This window comes from Pinus tabuliformis, chromosome X (genome assembly GCF_031772625.1).
Source record: "Pinus tabuliformis cultivar Carrire ecotype Pingquan chromosome X, CPIR1, whole genome shotgun sequence".
In the NCBI taxonomy this organism is placed as follows: Eukaryota; Viridiplantae; Streptophyta; class Pinopsida; order Pinales; family Pinaceae; genus Pinus; species Pinus tabuliformis.
This window is the reverse complement of record NC_142308.1, coordinates 416,282,786-416,288,912: the sequence shown is the minus strand read 5'-3', so window position 1 is coordinate 416,288,912 and position 6,127 is coordinate 416,282,786.

Genomic DNA, 6,127 nt, shown 5'->3' with positions numbered 1-6,127 from the left:
TATAGTTATGATGTAAAAATGTCAATACTATCACTTTAATCTATTTTTAAGCTCGATAAAATTACATCTTTAACTAATCTATTTCATTTATTACTATAAAATGAAAATTTATTCATTTATACCCTCTAGTGCCTTTGATCGTGGAGAAGCAGAAAGTACGTTCTCTATCCACAACTTGGCTAGCCTGAGGTTTGGTACTTTAGGAATGATATTTTTGTCCAAGAGGATGTTTTCGGTTTTATGTCACAGCAAAGAACCTAGTGCAGACATTCCTTGTGCATGTACCCGATGCCTCTCGTCATGCCTAATGTATCAGGTAGATGGTAGTAGTTATTTACAAGATGAAAAAAAAAATTGTGAATCACTAATCGTAGTTATCACTATCTAATGGGGTAATCTCATATTTGAACAATCTTGTGTTAATGGTGGGTTGAGAAGAAAGAATAAAATTTCACAAATTAAGGAAGGAAAATGGAGATAGCACAGAAAATTTATGTGGTTATGATGTAAAAATGTCAACACTGTCACTTTAATCTATTTTTAAGCGCTAGACAAGTATGAAAAATATCGTTTCAAATGATGAACTGGCCATTGATTGGAATCGTTAAATCGCTTTCCTTTATCGACACTAGCTTCATAAGCTTCAAATTGGGACTATGAAATCACTTTCCTTTATCAACACTAGCTTCATAATATTCATAACTCCCCTTCCAATCCCCTAGAAAAAACGAATATGAAAAATTACGAAGTGAAATACTTCAATAGATTGATTTTTGAGAGTTGAGCAGAGCCAGTTGTAATTACAAGCAAAATTAAATATAAGGAGACACAAATACACATCAGATCTTTGGGTTGAATGGAAGGATTAAGATATTCTATTTGATACAGAGTGTAACCGATGGTTCTCATTCCGCAACAATTTCATCATTTCCTCCTCTAGAAGGGCAAAAATCCACCGAAATCTTCATCGATGCCATGATGGACAAAATAAAAAAAATCTAGAGTCCACACATGACTATATAAAGATCAATCAACCATTCCATACATAATAATTTTAATCAGTTCTCCCTAAATCATTGAACTAAATGAAAAGCTAGGGAAATGAAAGTTGAAAATTAAAACTGAGAGTTAAAAATACCTTGCAAACTTGTGTTGCACTCGTCGTAAGGTTGGGATTGGAAAGATCAAGATTCACAAACTCAGAACAATCTACCTAAATCATCGCGAATTCTTTGTCTTTTATCATTTGTTTCTTCTGAATCTCTGATACCTTCAAAAGATGCCCTTGGTTCACATATACCAATAGATAACTACTTCTCCTCTAGTATTAATGAATGCGAAAAGAAACCTATGTTATGAATGAATGAGAACAGAAACCTCAGATCACGATTGCCAACTCTATAAGTGCCGCCATTATGAATGATGGCCTGGGAACGCATGAACAACCTCCATTACGTCCCATTACACTTTCTTTAGTGTTGCCAGAACCTCGTGTAGACTTTAAAGTGTTACATTAGAGAACTGGAATTTTCTGAAATGTCCTAGGGACATGCAACCCTTCATAGGGAATTTTATAATATTATTTAAAATTAAAAAAAAACTTGTAAAAATCAAAATTTAAATTTCTTTTGACTAGTAAATTTCGCTGAGCACTTCTCTGACGTGCTATAGGGCTTCAGAAGGGCTGTGATGTGTTCAAATTTGAACATTGCTTCCGGTCATTCAAGTTGGTTAACCCTAATTGGATAGCACTTCGGAAGGGCTGTGATGTGTTCAAATTTGAACATTGCTTCCGGTCATTCAAGTTGGTTAACCCTAATTGGAGTAGTTTCAGAGCGCGATTTTTTTTTTGCTTATTAGTTTGAATCTGGTTGAAAATTTTGTGGTGAAATTTTGATTTGTGTCATTTAAATTTATTTTTATTGTATATATATAAATTTAATATTTTTTTAAATCTCTAAATATTTTAATTATATAAAATTTATTTATCAAATTTATAATTTCAATGAATCTCAAAATCTTAACAAATTAAATCAACAGATAAACTAAAAAACTTTTAAAAAATCAACCACCAAAATTATTTTATCTTAACAAATTAAATCAACCGATAAACTAAAAAACTTTTAAAAAATCAACCACCAAAATTATTTTTAGGCCAACCCAACCTCACAATTACTGCACTCTTTTCCAGAGTGGTGGGTAATTCCATTGGAAATTAAAAGTCGCCTTCCGCGGTGCCAATTTATGCGTTTTCAAGTCACCCTCTTTAAAGTCTGTTTTGCTTGCTGGATGGTATTTATCAGTTTTGTTCATAAATATTTTGGGATTTTGGAAAAATTTTAAATTGAAAGGTAAGAGTTTTTTAAACGATTATATAGATTAATTTAGAAGTAAAAATAAATATAATTTAAATAAAGTTTTTTGGTAGAAATTATAGAAGAGAAATTTTTGGTCAACGCTTTTCGAACCAACAAGTGTAATTCACAAATGAGTTTGGAACCAACAAGTGTGCTTCACAAATACTTGTTGGTTCGAAATGCGTTGGCCAAAACATTTTCGTATATGATTTCTACCAAAAAACTTTACTTAATAAATATAATTAATTAATTTTTATTTTTTATTAATTAACCTATCACAATTTTGAATTTATGGTTAATTTTTATTATTAGTTGAATAAAAGAATTATTTATAGTTATATATATCATATTTTTTTCAATATATTTTACATTTTAAGATTTTTTTAATCATGTATTCAGCAATAAAAATAAGTTAATAAATGTAATTTCTAAGGAAGTGTGATAATGGAGCAAGGCTTATCGAAAATTTTAAAAATCTAAAATGAATATAGTTCGAGTATTTTTATGAACTTTGAATTCACATCGTTCTACCATGAATTGTTATTGTACTATTTATTAGTTTGAGCATTTTTATGAGTTTGAATTTACATAATTTTACTAATTATTTTTGTTAGTGTATTATTTATTAAATATAAACATTACTGAATTTTGGAATTTTTGGTTATTGTACCATTTATTTATTAGTGAGTTATTATGTTTTTTTGGAATTTTGAATATATAGTAATAATTAATATAAAATTAATTTAAAACTTGGATTTATTAAATTTTAAAAAATTAAATTTGTCAATTGTTGTGTAAAATTTGAAAAAAAAAATGTTTATATTTAAAAAGATTTGATTTCTCTTCATACTTGATTAGATTCATAGTTTTCTCAAGATGCAAATCTTTTTTTGAGTTCAAAACTTGTTACACCTAGAAAGATTTGATTCCACTCAGCTCTTGGTAGATTCTAAATTAAGATGGTTATATATTGGTTATTAATCAGCCTAGATCCATCTTAACTCTGGATCTACCAAGCTCTGAGAGGGATCAAAATTCAAATATCTCTCTTGAGGTGCAAACCTCTTTTTTTTTCAAGAGAGAAAACTTCTTCTTCCATTAATGAAAAGAAAGATAGTTACATTTACATGTTTCTATGTTGGATCAATGATCCCAAAAATTTACAAAAAACCTGTGGAAGGTACTAGCACATATAAACAACCATAATCAATGCCAAAGCCTCCAAAATAGAGGCTAGAAACTGATAAAAAATATCCAGAACGGAGAAAAATAACAATCTTCAAAAAAACATAGAAAAGTGCCTTGCATCCCTGATTGTGTCTATGTAAATGCCCGCAGGACCAATCCAAAAGGGCATGTATGAAAAAAGAAACAAAAAACAGAGCCACTGCTAGGAAAAGAATGCCCCCGAGCTAATGATTAAGTCATTGCGTAGGTATTCGCACCTAATCTTCCCCAGCAAGACAGAGGCCCCTTGCTTGAAAAGTTGATATGCCAAAGAATTTTTCTCCTTGAAGAGTGGCAGAAGGACATGGAATTATAATATGCCATCATGCATTTTATTTTCTCCAACCAGTGAAGTAAAGATGGCACTACAAGAGAGAAATGCCCCTTGGCCCAATCAATGACTGCCTTGGAGTCCCCAACAATCGAGAACTCTTCTACAGCATGTCATGATGCACAATGCATCACCCCCCATAAAGCCAACACCTCTACTCTAACATTGGTGCCAAAACCTCCAGACCAAAAGAAATTGTGGGCCTCAGATGGTCAGAGGATGACAATAGCACCACACCCACACAAACCACTCGCAGAGGCTCGGTTAAAAAAACCCATTAGGGTAAATTGTAAGATCCTAAACATCAAAATTTTTAATAGATATGGCACACTTTAGTGTTCTAATTAAAATGTTTGCAATCAAAAATATTGAACACAAAAGGGGTCTGAAATGCAACCTCTTATTTATATTAATAATTGAAAACAAAGATACATGCCCGTAAAATTTATACTGAAGCCCCTGCCAATGACATGTACAGTTTCTCATCAAATGATTGAACCAACTGAAGCACACATGTGGACCCTGAATGGATCCACCAAACAAAGTACACCGCGAGGTTTTCATCTTGGGGATCAAAGTAGAACTGGCCACACCAAGTTCTCAACCAAAACTCAATAGGATAGGCAAACTCAAGATGTCCAAATGCCTTGCTCCTCTCCCCTTTTATAGGCTTGATGGACTCTCTAGAAGCCTTCATTTTATTATTTTCCCTAAAATACGAAGGCAAATACCATGGGAAAATACCATGGCAAATACCATGGGAAAATACCATGGCAAATACCATGGCAAATACCATGGCAAATACCATGGCAAATACCATGGTCAAATATCGCCCATTTTGACCATATCAAAAAAAGGAATATTACAAATCCTCCCTCCCTAAGATTGCTTTCCCTCAAGAAAATCACAATTTTCTGTCAGTATGGTTGTCTGAAGTAGTTGAGTACCAATATCGGGGTCCCATATGAACCACTGAATCGCCACAATATGCCATTGTATCACCCATTAAAGGATAGAGCTCCTAATGCCTAGATCCCATATCAACCTTCAAGTCCATTGCCCATCAATATATCCACTAGTGTGTGAACTTCCGCCTAGATCCCAATCCAAACACTAACTCAACTTGCTATCAGCGTATCCTCCTAGATCCCAACACCACCATAACCCAACTTCATAGCCCATGTGGCATGGCTCTAACTATATTATGTCCCCAGCTATGAATATCCTCCCAACAATCATCTCATCAACCAAGTACCAACTCATAATCTCTTATTTGTACGTATGAGAAACAATCCCACCATGTTGAAGATGTGCTACTCTGATTATAATTGCGATGCTCCTAAGTTGTTGAATCGTTGCTCAGTCTTGGCCCACCTATGAAATACATCTAGAGGGCTCCCATAAGATCCATCTAGAGAAATTTTCCCATTTTTCCCAAATGTACATAGGTGTGTTGATAGATTTGCAAGCCCTGTCAATGTATCCCATAAGAGAGTTACTTTGTGACTCCCTCATATATCCCTCTTGTTGCCTTGTGAGGGACTTGAGCTGTTCCTCAACGCTAGACAACTTAGTCACTGACTCGGCACATACCCCTATGAGTTCCTCAATTTTCATGTTCTCTTATAAGACCATGCCTCAGACTCCCTGGATTTTATGCTTCAACATCATAAGATTTGTCTTCAAATGCTTAATCTTCCCCTAGAAGTCCTCTACTGGAAATTATGGTGCCTTATTGAATGTCTCTATAATTGTCTGCACCAGAGACCTCGCTATCGTAGCCCAAACTTGAGCCTTTGACCCACGAGTCTCTGGAAATGGCTCCTCCTGCACACTATGTTTGCCATGCTCCTCCTCATGTTCATGCTCATCATGTCGATTGATTATTGTTGACTCCTCACTCAAGTTTCCTTGAATGTCTTCTTCCTCGTCTTCTCCATCTGTGGAGACTATCTTTTGTCTGTCCTCTCTAGTTGTCAAACACAGAGGACAGACAACAGATACAATCTCTAAAATTTGGATTGTATCAGAGCAAGCATGGACGACTTGAGAGCCCAATTTAGCTTCTTCCATTCTGGTTGCCGCACCTTGGATAAAAATGTGTCTAAATCCTTCAACTCATGGTGGACTATTACTCACTTTGTTCGTTGCCACTAGGATCCAAGTGTGAAAAGCTTAGTCCCTCTTCCGGGTCCTTCCTTCATCTCCGACA